Genomic DNA, 16459 nt, shown 5'->3' with positions numbered 1-16459 from the left:
CCGTGCCGCCCACCCAGTTCCTGCCCGCTCCGCGCTGCCCCCGCCTGGACCAACTGCGCTGCCCCACGGGCTGCAGGGCTGGAGCAGCCTCTGCACTGCGCTCCCGGCCCCGGGCCCTCCGTGTGCAGTGGCCTGGGGGCTGAGCAGGAGCCCTCTGGCGCGGCGGGGGGCTCAGAGCTGAGCCCCCCCGTCTCCCTCCCTCCCTTGCCAGCCCCTCTTTGCCTGCCCACCCGGTGCCCGGGTGCCGGAGCTGACTCACTAGCTCCAGGATCCAGCCGCCATGCAGCTGCAAGCCTGGGAGGAAGGAGGAATGCTGCGTGGTTGGGGAAGAGGTGGGGCCAGGGCAGGGATTTGGGGAAGGAGCCAATGGGGGAAGGAGGGGACGGAGCCGGAGCGGGGGGGGGCGTGAGAGTCCCTCCGGGAGGGCAAAATTTCTTGTTTGTCCAGTGTCCCGATCAAACATTGGTCAGGACGTGGGACAAAGAAGCAAATATCGGGACAGTCCCGATAAAATCGGGACGTCTGGTCACCCTACCATGGATGTTCTGATGGATCATGCTGCTGTGGCTGCAGAGTCAAGGGAGGCCTGGAGGGCCATCCTGGTGATGAGAGACCCTTCAGCAATGTTTGCTGTATACTGTTCTTTTTTGTCATCTGGTAAATCATTTTCAATAAAAGTTGACATTTTGGAAAATGTGCATATATTTGGCCAGCAGGGCAGCATATTTCACTTTGTGGAACTGAAGCGTAGCTGAGGAATAAGCTTTCAGCCCGAAAAGGTCTAGCATTCCTTATCATATGGGGTCTGTGATGGATTGGACCACCCTTTTCGGGGTGCCACCAGATGTGCTGCGGTCCCACTGAGCCCGCCTGTCTCACCAGCCTGGGTTTCCCTCACTCTGTGCTGCTGTGACCAGCTCTCAAGCCCCTTTCCAGCACACGCACAGGTAGAGACACACCCAGCTATAGAATCACACAGAGCCTGCGATCAGCTCTCTGTGGGAGGACTCAGCTAGGGGATTGCCCAGCACTCACGTGCTCACCTCCTTTGGGGTTTAAACCCAAAATAATATTGTCTTGCGCTGTATAAAGAGATCTGCACAGCACAAACTCATAAAAATCGCCCCCTCCCTCAATGTGGAGGGAGTTATGCACAGCTTTTTGCCCCCCCCTTCCCCCCAGTTATGAGTTGCACAAACTGGGTTTTGGTATAAATAAGAAATAAGGTTATTAACTACAAAAGGTAAATTTTAAGTGATAATAAGGGATAGCAAACAGAACAAAGCAGATTACCTTAGTAAATATACAAAAACCGCAAACTCAGCTTAACACATTAGATAGGTAGGATATAAATTAGCAAATTCTCATCCTGAGTGATAAACAGTCTAGCAGATTCTTAAGGCACAAGGTGCCTTAGCTTCCCCAGGTTTTCATACACAGGCTAAAGATCCTTCTAGCCTGGGACCATCACTTCCCCTTCCCACAGTTCAGTCTTTGTTCCTCAGGTGTTTCCAGGTGTGTTGTAGGGAGAGTGAGGTCACCCCATAATGTAATTTCCCCTCATTTATATCTTCTACCCACTTGCTGGAAAGCTCTTTTGCTGTGACCTGGGTCAAACAGTTCCCACTGTGTAGTGCTATCTCTGAGAGGTTTCTATTGTACACAGTTCCTCGGTAATCCTTGTGCTTGTGTGCATTTCCTCAATAAGCCATTAACATTGTTTGGCCTTTTTGCGGTCGTACCTGAAAGGCTGCTTGTGGGTGTTTTCAGCCTTAGGACATGTTTCAGCAACACATACATAGACAAACTTCATAACTTCATATAGGACAACAGCACATACAATCCAATGAGATATTACTGTCTAGCAGATCAAGACTTTTAGAATGACACCTCAGAAGGCGTACTTTGTATAAGACATATCCTAATTACGTGACAGTGGTGAATATTGTCAGGGGGGGAGGGATAGCTCAGTGGTTTGAGCATTGGCCTGCTAAACCCAGGGTTGTGAGTTCAATCCTTGAGGGGGGCCATTGAGGGAACTGGGGTAAAAAATCTGTCTGGGGATTGGTCCTGCTTTGAGCAGGGGGTTGGACTAGATGACCTCCTGAGGTCCCTTCTAACCCTGATATTCTATGATTCTATGATTGGTGTGTCAGGGTTTCACAGGGTTGTTCAGGACTGGTGGTATTTTCCCCTTTGATTGACCGCCTTTACCACTAAGGAGTTTGGTGCGGGGTATGTGAATAAGAATTCAGCTCCTTTTGCTGGAACATAATATTTTTTGTAGACCTCTTACACAAGGGTGGTGCAGTAGCTGGAGGCTGCCAGATGATTTTTGCAGGTTCCATAGTCGCATCATTTATCAGCAGGGTTATCTTTGCCGATGGGGATGCCTGGAGTACGTCTGTGAACTTATGTTGGAATTCTGGTAGCTGTGCCACTGAAATGTCTAGGGATTCAGCAACCCTTTTGAAGAGGTCCTGAAAGGATTTGAAATCATCCCCATAGTAGGGGGCGGTGGCATTATGGTTTCATCTGTGGACGAAGATGAGAGGTGAGTAGGCGGCGAAGTGTCATGCTTGGCTGTGTCCTCAGGTTCCTCAGTGTCTTCCTCTTGTGTTTCTGAGGGTGCCGGAACAGTTGGTTAAGGGGACCAGGCTGTTCTGGACCTACACAGGCTAGGGGGCCTGCGGTTTTGGGCCCTGTACATTGCCCATGGATCCCAGTATGACCAGTTAGGTGGGAATGGTATGGGGGGGCGGTGCCCATACCATCCTCGTATATCCGCAGGTGGTGGGTGATGAGATGGTCCTGGCTTGGGTGGGGAGTGGTGAGGAGTGTATATTGCTGCATCATCCTCTTCTTTCTCATCACTGGAGATAGTAGGGGCTTATCTGCAGGGAGTAGTCAGCTGGCTTGTTATCGATCTGGATGGGGTGCCCTCGGTGCCAAGTAGAGGAGATTCCGGCGTTGAAGCCACTATCAGGTCCGCATGCCTCATAAATTGCTGCAGTACCGTAAGGCTCGGTGCCGGAGATGGCATGGTGGATGATGCGGGAGCATGAGTTGAAACTGCCGGTGCCAAGCATTTATGGCTGTGTGGCACAAGTACAGCAGGTGGCGCCATTGTACCGCTTGGTGCTGAGATCTTCGGCTCCGTGGGTGCCGAGTTGGCAGGTTTCACTTTAGTGGGTGAACTGCCATTAGAGCTTGCCTGCATAGGGTCTTTAGCTGGTCGGGAACTCTCAGTGTCGGACGTTCCTGGTGCCTCATGGTCCGGTGCTCTCGGTGCGGTCAGTACCAGGGCAGACTTTTCAGTAGGAGATCGCTTTCTTTGGGGCGATTCCTGATGCAGGGATGTCTGCGACCGCTTTTTTGTAGCCTTGGAACAGGCTCCTTGGCAGCCGTTGTTGGAGCAAAGCCCATGTCAGAAACTGCCACTGGCGACCGTTGGCTAGGGGGTGACCTGGACTCAGGGTCGGAGGCTGGCCTGAGGGATTTCTCCAGTATGAGCCGCTTCAGTTGGATCCCTGGCTTTTCTTGTCCTGGCTGTTAGCTTTCTGCAACGTGGGCACTTTTAAGGCAGCGGACACACTGAGTATGGCCATCAGAGATCGGTATGGAGAGTCTGCAGGTCAGGCAGCGTTTAAAACCAGGTGAGCCTGGCATGCCTGACAGAGTCGGTCCCTTAGAGAAAAACATTGAGGCTAAGGCTTTGTCTTCACTACCCGCCGATCCGGCGGGTAGCAATCGGTCTATCGGGGATCGACTTACCGCGTCTAGTGAAGACGCGGTAAAATCGATCCCTGATCGCTCTGCCGTCGACTCCGGAAATCCACCTCGGCAAGAGGCGGCAGCGGAGTCGGCGGCAGCGGTCGACTTTCCCGCGTCCTCACCGCCAGGTAAGCCGACCTAAAATACGCAACTTCAGCTACGGTATTCACGTAGCTGAAGTTGCGTATCTTAGGTCGGACCCCCGCTGTAGTGTAGACCTAGCCTAAGGCTGTACGCCTGTCGGACAGGCGGGGTGGGGAGTAGAAGGAAAAAATTTTTTTTTAAAGAAATTAGAGTCGGGCAAGGGGATAGGGAAGCTAATTACAACCAAGCTAACATTACCACTATGAATAATCCACTATAAATTTTTTCTGAAGTAAGAGAGGGCACTGCTGATTGCTCCGACTCAAGCCAAAGACGTTAGGGAAGGAACTGGGGGGACGATTGGCTATGCACTGCTATGTAACCACTCGGAGTGGCGTGAGACGGCTACTGTGCGTGCGTGGCCCAACTGGGCACTACTACCACAAATCTCCAATTACAAGTGCAGGGTATCAAGACACCTAAATTGGAGCACCCACAGGGACACTCCTAGAAGAACAGGTGAATACAGACAGATGGTGGAGTATAAAGAAATCATAGGTTTCAGAGTAGCAGCCGTGTTAGTCTGTATCCGCAAAAAGAACAGGAGTACTTGTGGCACCTTAGAGACTAACAAATTTATTAGAGCATAAGCTTTCCGAAGAAGTGGGCTGTAGCCCACGAAAGCTTATGCTCTAATAAATTTGTTAGTCTCTAAGGTGCCACAAGTACTCCTGTTTTTTAAAGAAATCATAGATTAGGGTTGGAAGAGACCTCAGGAGGTCATCTAGTCCAACCCCCTGCTCAAAGCAGGACCAACCCCAACTAAATCATCCCAGCCAGGGGTTTGTCAAGCCGGGCCTTAAAAACCTCTAAGGATGGAGATTCCACGACCTCCCTAGGTAACCCATTCCAGTGCTTCACCACCCTCCTAGTGTAATGATTTTGCCTCCTGTGGGATACAATTGAGAGTATCAATTCAGGACAAATTGCTTAGAGCAGGGCAGTCTCAGCCCAAGCTGGTGGTTCTCCACTTCTAAAGCACCAAACCAGCCAAACAGAGAGGACTTCGGTCTCACTCCACTGGCTAACTGTAAGTCATACAAACAATTCCCTTAGACCAGGGGTTCTCAAACTGGGGGTTGGGACCCCTCAGGGGGTCGCAAGGTTATTACATGGGGATCGCAAGCTGTCAGCCTCCACCCTAAACCCCGCTTTGCCTCCAGCATTTATAATGGTGTTAAATATATTTTTTAAAGTGTTTTTAATTTATAAGCGGGGTCGCACTCTGAGGCTTGCTATGTGAAAGGGGTCACCAGTACAAAAGTTTGAGAACCACTGCTTTAGACACTCCAGTTTCCCAGGATCACCACCAGTGCCACTCGCTATGGGGACAAATGGTTATGAAAACCAATACCCCAGTAAAAGAAAAAAGGTTCTCCCAATCCCAAAGGACCATGCCCCAGACCCAGGTCAATATACAAGTGAGATCTTACCCACAAATCACACTGTTGCCAATCCTTTAGAATCTAAAATCTAAAGGTTTATTCATAAAAAGAAAGAAATATAGATGAGAGCTAGAATTGGTTAAATAGAATTAATTCCGTACAGTAATGGCAAAGTTCTTGGTTCAGGCTTGTAGCAATGATGGAATAAACTGCAGGTTCAAATCAAGTCTCTGGAACATCCACAGCTGGGATGGGTCAGTCAGTCCTTTGTTCAGAGCTTCATTTTGTAGCAAAGTTCCTCCAGAGGTAAGAAGCAGGATTGAAGACAAAATGGAGATGATGATGATGCCTTTTACAGTCCTTTTGCCATGTGGCTTGTGCTTTCTTTGTTTTAACCCTAACCTTAACCCTACATGCCTTGCTGAGTCACAAGAGGTATCTGCCTTCTCTCAATGGGTCAATTGTATAGATGATGGTCCTTAATGGGCCATCAAGCAGGCTAGGCAGTGCTGAGGCCAAATTGTCTGGGGTGTCACCCAGAAGCATAGCACAAGTTTGAAATACAGACAGTATAGAGCAGGGGTGGCCAACCTGAGCCTGAGAAGGAGCCAGAATTTACCAATGTACATTGCCAAAGAGCCACAGTAATAAGTCAGCGGCCCCCCAGCAGCTCCCCCGACCCGCTCCCAGCGCTCCCACCCACTGGCAGCCTCACCGATCAGCACCTCCCCCTTCCTCCCCGCATCTCCTGAGGGGTTTCATGGCATGCAGGAGGCTCTGGGGGAGGAGTGAGGGCATGGCAGGCTCAGGGAAGGGGACGGGAAGGGGTGGAGTGGAGTGGGGGCAGGGCCTATGGCAGAGCCAGGGGTTGAGCAGTGAGCACTCCCCAGCATATTGGAATGTTGGTGCCTGTAGCTCCAGCCCCGGAGTCGGTGCCTATACAAGGAGCCGCATATTAACTTCTCCAGAGCCACAGGTTGGCCACCCCTGGTATAGAGCCAATATTTATAACTTTAAATACAAAAATGATACATGCACACGGCTAGCACAATCATAACCAGCAAATCATAACCTTGTCATAGACACCTTACTTGACCTCCTTTGTAAAGACTGGGTGCCACTACATGCCCTTGGTTGCAACAATGATCTATACGGTCACAGTTTATGTCAATAACGTCACACCTAGTGAAATAGTTTTTCCTAATATCCAGCCTAGACCTCCCCCACTGCAACTCACCTTTTCTGTGATGCCTACAAAAATCTTGACAATGGTTAGGCTGCTGGTGTGGAGAGATCATGGCTTATCATGCTGACAAATACGGTATTATTTTATTGGGGACGTGGGTACAAATGATACTGCCAAGAATGACCTTGAGCAGGTCACTGCAGAGTATATGGCTCTGGGAAGAAGGATAAAGGAGTTTGAGGTGCAAGTCGTGTTCTCGTCCATCCTCCCTGTTGAAGGAAAAGGCCCAGGTAGGGACCATCGAATTGTGGAAGTAAATGTGTGGTTATGCAGGTGGTGTCGGAGAGAGGGCTTTGGATTCTTCGACCATGCCTTATCTCAGGCAATATCATCATGTCTTGTCACAAGAGATCCCCAGATTTTAGTATTATTTTTGCGTTAGCGTAGCGCCTCGGAGCCCCAGTTGCCGTACAAACACAGAAAAAAATGTTCCAAACTCAGAGGTGAAAGTAAGCCGGTCCGGTCCGGCCCGGCATACCACCAAGAGCCGGTACACAGCTGACCATACCGGCAGGGGGCAGCTTCCCCAGGCGGGCAGTTTAAAAGGGCCCTGGGCTCCCAGCAGCAGCCGGAGCCCCTGGCCCTTTAAATTGCTGCCAGAGCCCCACTGCCGGAGCCCTGGGGTAGTGGTGGTGGCCAGGAGCCCCGGGGCTCCATCAGCAATTGAAAGGGCCTGGGGCTCCCAGCCACCGCTACTGAAGCCGGAGCCCCGGGTCCTTTAAATCGCTGACGTAGCGCCAGGGTAGCAGCAGCGGCCGGGAGCCCCAGGGCTCCAGCGGCAATTTAAAGGTCCCTGGGCTCCCAGCCACTGCTGCCGGAGCCCTGGGCCCTTTAAATTCTGCTGGAGCCCCGTGGTAGCGGCAGCGATTTAAAGGGCCCAGGGATTAAAAGGCCCCGCCCCTTCTGCCCAAGGGACATGGCCCCCCTCCCCCGCCTGCTCAGGACTTCGCTGCTGCATACCGGTAAGTCCCTTAAGTTACTTTTACCCCTGCCCAAAGTGCCAGATCCCAGATGTCCAGAAAGATCACTCTCCCCCTAGTTTCTCACAGAAATTAGAAGGTCTGCACACAGATGGCTCCCCTCCTCCCCATATGTGAATCAACATGGGATGATCTAGGCCAGAGGTTCTCAAACTGGAGGGCGGATCCTCCTGGGAGGGCATGAGAAGATTTAGGAAAACATTAAAAACTCACTGCGCTCATTTGACTCACAGTGATGAATAATTAGCAAAGCTGATTCCTCCAGACATATCAGGTCCTCAGAGGGTGCCGTGCATTTTGATGAAAATCTGTTAAGCTTGCATAGCATTACACAAAGTCGTTGCCATCTGTACATTAATTCATTTGTTACAACACAATGTGCATATTTAACTGTAAACATGGACCACAATCGTAGCTTTGCTTTTGCTCTTCTTACCTTGTGGAAACGTCCTATAACCCCCATATTCCTCATTTTCATATAATCCTGATCTTACATACAAAGCAGGCCTTGTAAGGTGTCAGGAAAGGTTAGGATCTGCTGAAAGTCATTTCTCTATCCATGTATGTGTATCACTGATGCATATGAAGTTATGAGAATTGTGTTGTATGGTTGGCAGTAAAACATGCTGTAAGTTGGGGAATCAGCCAGATATCAGCTCCCCAGAGGCAACAGCACGCAAAGTAACCAACACCCGGCAGGGTTTCAAACAACACATCAACAACCATTGTCCAGCAAGGGCGATACAATTCAATGGCTCACCTGTATGAGGCCACACCAGGGGAATAGCTCAGCCTGGCCTGGAGACTCAGCAGTGCCCCCAGACATGCCTGGACTTGTGCTCCCCAAGCACATGGACTGAGGGTATAAAACAGACAGAGTGGGCACATACTGGGCCCTTCTCCTGCCCCCACCTACTCTGCAAGCAACTTAGGCCTTGGCTACACTCGCGGATTCACAGCGCTGCCGCGGCAGCGTTGCCGCAGCAGCGCTGTGAAGCGCGAGTGTAGTCGCGCCGCCAGCGCTGCGAGAGCTGTCTCGCAGCGCTGCAAGTACTCCACCTCTCCGAGGGGAATAGCTTGCAGCGCTGCGAGGGAGCGTGCAGCGCTGCAGGCGCTGATTACACTGGCGCTTTACAGCGCTGCACTCGCTGCGCTCAGGGGGGGTGTTTTTTCACACCCCTGAGCGCAGCAAGTGCAGCGCTGTGAATTGCCAGTGTAGCCAAGACCTAAGACACTGAGAAGAAGACTGAAGACTCCAGCAGGGGGGACTGGCCCAGGTTTAAGGGACAAACCTGTATGTAAGCAGAGTCAGGATGAGTTCTACCCTGACATCTGGTGGTGAATTATGGTGAGTGTGGAAAAGAACTTCAGGGGCTGATCTTGTTTGCATAGGCACACCCACCTCGCCTAGCATGAGCCCACGGCAGCCCAAAATGGTCACTTTGGCAGCTGTGGGATCCCCAGTTTCTCTGTTATTGGGGCAGGAGGAATAAAATGTTGTTACCCTGATTATGTGAATCAAGGACAATGAAACTGTTTTATGACAGAGGGTCTCTCCATCACCTAAGTAGCACTTGCTAGACAAGGGACATGGGTTCCAACTCCCAGTGAATGGAGAGAGGTTGGGGACAGGCATGTGTACCTGATGGTACAGGTCCCCCTTTGAGGGCCTGGAACACCAATTATGCCATCTTCTCTCTTCACTGTTGAATAGCAGAGCTAATTTAGAGTCTAGCTAGAAACTGCTGAGCTGACTTCACTTTGGGCTAATGGTGCACCAGCAGTGGGGTTCCCCTACTACAAGCTGAAATCCCTAAAAGAGCTAAAATTACTGAGCTGAGATCACTGACTGCTGTGTTAACGAGGGGGGGAACCTGAAGCTATATTGCTAAGTGGCTGGCAGAGCGGAGCAGTTTGTGAGACGATTGGAATGGAACGTGGAGCTGAGCAGTTTGTGGGGACAGCTGGAGCGGTTCATGGGATGGCTGCCCCTCTGAGTCGCCACTCTCCGGCTGCCCAGCTCTGAAGGCGGCAGGGCAGAAGTAAGGGTGGCATGGTATGGTATTGCCACCCTTACTTTTGTGCTGCTGCTAGCGGGGTGCTGCCTCCAAATTTCGTGGTGCCCTAGGCAGCTGCATGCTGCGTATGTGGCGCCGGCTCCAGCAGCCAGCCCCATCCTCCTGCCAGCCCCCCTGCTCTGCCCCCACCCTGCCCCATTCAACCCTTCCCCCCAAGCTCCCACTCCTGCTCTGCCCCGCCCCACCTCTTCCTGCCCCTGCTCGACCCCCACCCTGCCCCCATTCCACCCTTTCCCGCAAGCCCCCTCCCCCGAGCAACGCGGCCCGCGGGATTAGCGGGGGTTACTGGAGACGGGCAGAAGGGGTCGGGCCCACCCCCGCACTCACCAGTGGCAGTGGCGGGGAGCGGAGTGCCCTGGCTCCAGCCCGCTCCGCCAGCTCCCAGGCACGTTGCTCCGTTTCCCACCGCTGGTGAGTTTGGGGTGGGCCTGATCCCTTCCTCCAAGCCCCCTCCCCCAAGCGACAGGGCTGGGAGCTGGGAGAACGGAGCAGAGAGGGATGGGGCTGGGTTGCTCTGCTTCCCGCTGCCGTCGGTGAGTGCGGGGATGGGGTGGGCCTGATTCCTACTGCCAGCACCAAGCCCCCCGCCTTTTCCCCGCTCTGCCCTGCTGCTGCCCCAAACAGCACCTGCCCCCGTGGCTCTGCAGCCCTTGAGCACGGCCCCCCTAAAGATATTTAGGTGCCTAGTGGGATTTTCAGAAGTATTTAAGTGCCTAAACCCCATGACTGAATACTGCAGGTGCCTAAACTCACTCAGCACCTGTCATGGAATGCTAATCTGTATTATATTATTAAGCCACTAGGTGGCATAGTGTGTAAAATACCCTACTTAAACTAACCTCAGCCATACCTGGCAGAGCGTTAAAGGATCTTATCCTGAACACGTCTGGAGTGTATAAGCAAGCTCCGTAGCCAGTCCAGCTCTGGTACAGAGGAACATGACATGGTGTCAGGAGTAAACTCACAGAAACAGAAGGAAAACACCAGCAAAGGCTGCAGACAGAAGGAACAGCACCAAAGATTGCAGGATCTCATCCACATGCCCTTCTTCAATGCCCCAGAGAACTTCAGCTTTGATAAACCTTCACAATGAAAAGACCAGAAGCAGGATTTTGCAAGATTTTGCATTGCTACCAAGCTGCACAAAGAAACTGGAGATATTCAGGTATTCTCTTTAATTTATACTATGGGTAAGCAAGCATAGCATATCTTTAAGTCCTTTGACTTTATTGAAGACAGTCATAAAGCTGACTATGAAAGGGTTCCAGCTATGTTTGATGCATACTTTATACCTCAGAGAAATGTGGTGTATGAAAGAGCATGTTTTCACCAGAGAATTCAAGAACCATGGGAAAATGTTGAATGTTTTCTAAGAGTTCTGCATATATTGGCTGAAAAGTGTGATTTTTTTGGGAACGCAAATCAGGAAAATATCAGAGACTGGCTGGTTATTGGGTTGACAGATGATAACTTTTCACAGCCAGGGCGGCAGGTTTGTAGAAGCCCAGAACCCACCCCCCAAACTCCGCCCCTACCTGCCTAAGGCTCTGGGAGGGAGTTTGGGTGGGGAGAGGAGGTCTGGGGTGCAGGCTCTGGGCTGGGGCAGGGGATTGGGGTGCAGGACGGGTGAAAGGTTGGGCACTGGGAAGGAGTTTGGGGGGGAGGGGGTCTGGGGTGCAGGCTCTGGGATGGAGTTTGGGTGCTGGGTGCAGGTTCCAGACTGCAGCAGGAGGTGGGAGTATAGGAGGGGTGCAGGCTCTGGCATGGAGTTTGGGTGTAGGCTCTGGGCTTGGGCAAGGGGTGGGGGTGCAGGCTTTGTGAGGGAGTTTGGGGGCAGGAGAGGGTGTGTGGGGAGGGAGTCTGGGGTGTAGGCTCTGGGATGGAGTCTGGGTGCTGGGTGCAGGCTGAAGGGGGGGTGCAGGCTCTAGGAGGGAGTGGGGGGTGCGGTGCTTACCTGGGGCTACTAGGCAGGGCGGGCCGGGAGTCTCCATGTGCTGCTACCCCCAGGCCCTGCCCCTGCAGCTTCCCATTGGCCACAGCGAGGGACCGGCAGCCACGTGGAGCAGGCAGGAAGCCACTCAGCTCCGCTGTGCTGCCGGTGGTGAGTGGGGCCCCCGGGCTGTTTTAAATGTCCCGGGGGACGCGCAGAGCGGGGGCACCCGGGGCGGAAGGCAGGGCTGAGGGAGAGACCCAGCCTCAGACAGCGCTGGAGCTGGGCCCGTGGTGCCTGGGCACCAGGAATATTCCTGGTGCCCAGGCACCACGGGCCCATAGAACTCGCCGCCCATGTTCACAGCAGCTACAAATGAAGAGAGATTAACCCTAGTCACAGCTATACAGAGAGCAAAACAGTTAGAATTAGCCAAACAGAACAAAAGGCAGGAGCAATTTGAAAAGCCTAAAGCTAACTTAGAAGCTATAAACAGACACTTGAGTATTAAAAGTCATGATCATAAAACCCCGGAGGCAAGGAGAGAGAACGCCCGGGCTAAGAGGGACAAATTCCAGCATGCACAAGGTGGGGAAAAGGTCCTATCCCAAGAGATGATGCATGTCCAGCCAGAGGCACATGGTGTAATAACTGAATGAAATATGGACATTTTGCAGCTGTTTGCCACACCAAAGCAGTCAGACAATTGACTCATATTACAGACAACCAAGAGCCATTGTTTCTGGGATCTATCACGTGTGATGATATAGAGCCTGCCTGGAGAGTGAAACTGAATATTCCTGGCAATGTTGTTGTAACCATGACCGTCCTGGGGTATTAGAGAGACAAGGTGGGTGAGGTAATAGCTTTTATTGGACTAACTTACGTTGGTGAGAGAGATGAGCTTTCAAGCTACACAGAGCTCTTCTTTACATCTGGAAAACGTACTCAGAGTGTCACTGCTAAGTACAAAGTGGAACAGACTGTTCCTTTAGCTGGGACACCCTGAATACATTTCCCAGACATGAAGAATTGCTCTGTGTAAGCTCGAAAACTTGTCTCTCTCACCAACTGAAGTTGGTCCAATAAAAGACATTACCTCACCCACTTTGTCTCTTGAATATTTCTGGCAAGACTATTTACTTTAAAATTGATTCTGGGGCTGACCTGACAATCATCTCAGAAGGGACGTACAATCACTTTCAACCTCTCCCAGCGCTGAAGTCACCTGACACAGCTCTGACTAGCCCTGGAGATATTCTGAACCCCATGGGCCAGTTCACCAGGGAAAGACAAAAGCAATGCATTCAGAGTACAGGCGATCAAAGGATCAGAGACCAGCAACCTCCTCAGCCGTCGCGTGGCAGCCATGATCGGGCTAAGGAGAAAGGTGGAAGAACTTGATGGAGGATTTGATGATATTGGACGTTGGAAAGGAGATCCAGTACAAATCCACTTAAGAGACAATGCTGAACCACACAGTGTGCAAACACCCCTGTTGGCGGTGATAAGAGACCTTGGAAGAAACTAGCTGCAGATTTATCTGAATTCAGGGGACATTATTACCTGGTCATAGTGGACTATTTTTCCTGGTATACAGAAATAATGTACTTGAAAGACATAACATGTTGCAGTGTTACTGAGAAACCGAAGTGCCCTTGTGCTCACTATGGTATTCCAGAACAACTAGTGACAACAGACCACAGTTCACTGCAGCAGAATTTAAGTCCTTCCGAACAAAATATGCTTTTGATCATATTACCCACAAGCAAATGGAGAGGCTGAGAGAGCTGCACAGACAGCCAAGAAAATCCTACAGCAGGAAGATCCATTCCTTGCTCTTCTGAGTTACAGATCGACTCCAATGGCGGCTACTGGACATAGTCCGGCACAGCTCCTGATGTAAGGTGTGAGGCCTTTTTCTGCAGCCACATTAGGAGAGCAGCAGCCATGAGCCAAGAAGCAGAAAGTCACATCCTCACATTCCATTAAGACAATGTGATATCGGGCTGCTAAGAAGGAGATCCTGTCCTAATAGCACCCACCATCACCAGATAAAGAAACAGATCTTAAGATGGTTAAAGAAAACTTTGCGTGACAGCATCCAGTCTGGCAAGAAACCACTTATCAGTTGTGGCTGTGAAATCCCTCACTTCTTTGTTTTGTCTTTATGGTCCCCACTTCTCTATTGTTGATCTGTCTGGTCTCTGTCTGGTTCTTTGATTGTTTCTGTCAACTACGGTGGTGGGATCTGATTGGTTAAAGAATTGTTTTGCAATATATTACGAATGGTTAGAAAATTGTTTAGTAATACTTCAGTAAAATGACTGGTTAAGGTGCAGGATTCCAGTTTCACTATATAAAATGGGGTCCAAAAGGAAGTTCTTTGGAACCATCTCCAGGGCACAGCCCCAAAGATCAGAGCTGCCAGACCTCAGCACCCTGCCAATCACACCATGCAGAAACTGGAGTCCCCAGATGACCTGATCCTGACTGGGCAGCAGGAAAAGTTCATCTGCCTTATGGGAGTGGTGAACGTTGTATGCTCAGCGTGTGCATTCTGATGTGGTGACTGTTAATAACTAGAGGTTAAGGCTATTGCTGTGTAAGGCTTTTTCACTGGGGAAAGACCCCGTAAACCCACAGACGATTACGCCCTGAGCCCTAGGAACTGGGAAAGGGTGTGTGTGTGTGGGGGGCCTACATTGACACGGGTACGCCTGGAGCCCACGGAAGAGTAAAGGTGGTTCCCCAGAGTGTGCAGGGGTGGCAGGTTTGTATAATTTTTGGTGTTGCCCAGAACGGGTCCAAGTCCTGTGTGCTGCCCCCGCCCCACCTGCCTAAGGCTCTGGGAGGGAGTTCGGGTGCAGGCTCTGGGCTGGGCCAGGGGGTTGGGGTGCAGGAAGGGATGTGGGGGGCAGGCTCTGGGAGGGAGTTGGGGTGTGGGGTCTGGGGTGGGGCAGGAGGACGGGGTGCGGGGGGCAGGCTCTGGGAGGGAGTTGGGGTGTGGGGTCTGGGCTGGGGCAGGAGGACGGGGTGCGGGGGGCAGGCTCTGGGAGGGAGTTGGGGTGTGGGGTCTGGGCTGGGGCAGGAGGATGGGGTGTGGGGGGCAGGCTCTGGGAGGGAGTTGGGGTGTGAGGTCTGGGCTGGGGCAGGAGGAGGGGGTGTGGGGGCAGGCTCTGGGAGGGGGTTGGGGTGTGAGGTCTGGGCTGGGGCAGGAGGAGGGGGTGTGGGGGCAGGCTCTGGGAGGGAGTTGGGGTGTGGGGTCTGGGCTGGGGGAGGGGATGCAGGGGACGGGCTCTGGGAGGGAGTTTGGGTGTGGGCTCTGGGCTGGGGCAGGGGGTTGGGGTGTGGGAGAGGGTGAGGGGTGCAGCGCTTACCTCAGGCGGCTCCCAAAAGCAACCCGCACCCCCCATAGCAGCAGCTCCTAGGCGGGGGGCCGGAGGGGTCGCCACGCACCGCTGTCCGCAGGCACCGCCCCCGCAGCTCCCATTGCTGCAGTTGGGCAGAGTCGGCACTCGGGGTGGGGACAGTGTGCGGAGACACACAGACACACCCCACAGGGGCGTGCCAGCCGCTTCCGGAAGCGGAGCAGGTGGCCAGGAAGCCGCCTTCGCCCCGTTGCACTGCTGGTGGTGGCAGTGGGGGCCCCGGGTCCTTTTAAATTGCCTGGGGGCGGCAGGCGGGGCTGGGGGAGAGATCCAGCCCTGAACTTTGGTGGAGCCGGGCCCCCGTGCTCTCATATTGGTGGAGCACGGGCACCACGGGCCCATGGAACTCGCTGCCCCTGAGAGTGTCTGTAACAGAGACTTTTGTGCGGGTAACACTGATGGGAAGACCAAACAGAACTACTGTTCCAACTTCGGCAAAGAACCTCTCTCCAGACATGAAGAGAGCAGTCCCACTACAAGAGCTTATCAACGCTTTTATAACAGACGTCACTCCGAGAACTGCTGGGTCTCAAACCCGGTGACCGTGTTTGTGTCAAACTGGAGGGAGAAAAGGGATGGACAACTGCAGCTGTCGTAAAATAAAAAGAATTCCGCGCCCAGCTCACGTGACTGAGACTGCCAGTGAAGAGTTAAATAGACACGGTCGGCATCTGCAGTTTGTTACTGAGAAAGAACAATCAACAGGCCAAACGCTACAGATTGTAGGTGCAGAACAAGACGCCGAAGATTCAAGGATTCCAAACCGACCCCAGCCAGTCATTGCCACTAGCAGACGGCCAGATGACCAAGTCGTTACGCATTCAGGTCGTGAAGTTAGAAAACCAGCACGATTCAGAGACACTTACCAGCCTGATCCGAACTGAACTTGAAAGAGAGCGCGACAGTGTAAAATTTTTGTGTGCGGTAGGAATGCAGAATTTACAGGGGCAGATGTAATAGGTTGCTGAAGTGTGTTATACTGTTCAGCCACAAGGTGGTGCTCTGTGTCAAATACCTTATGCTAACCTCAGCCAGACCCCACAGTACATGCCAGGATCTGATGATGAACACATCTGGAGTGGAGAAGCAGTGGGTGAAAGCTGGATTCAGGTCGAAGAGGAAAGGCCTGCTCGCTGAAAGGCAGGACTCTCTCTTCTCCAGGAATTGCAGGCTACCTCCCAAAAGTCTCAATTGGATACAGGGTTCTTATTCACGACCTTCTTTAAACTGTTGCTGTGCAGTGTTAAACAGCTTCCACGTTCCACCCCAGAAGTGACTGCATTGCATCAGTCGGTGAAGTGATTCCTCTGGCCAAATAATCAGTGTGTGAGTCCAGTGGTCCCGCTGTGTTTCAAGATCTGCTTTATTCTGCATTGGGCTCTAACAGGCAGCCTGTGGTGCATGACGACAAGTGTTTCCAGCACCCCGCCCAGACTCTCTGCTTGGGGAGCTCAGCCCTTAAAGGCATGACCTCCCCTCCCCCCCTGCCCA

The sequence above is a fragment of the Emys orbicularis genome, chromosome 1 (genome assembly GCF_028017835.1).
Source record: "Emys orbicularis isolate rEmyOrb1 chromosome 1, rEmyOrb1.hap1, whole genome shotgun sequence".
NCBI classification, from domain to species: Eukaryota; Metazoa; Chordata; order Testudines; family Emydidae; genus Emys; species Emys orbicularis.
Note: the sequence above shows the minus strand (reverse complement) of the source record.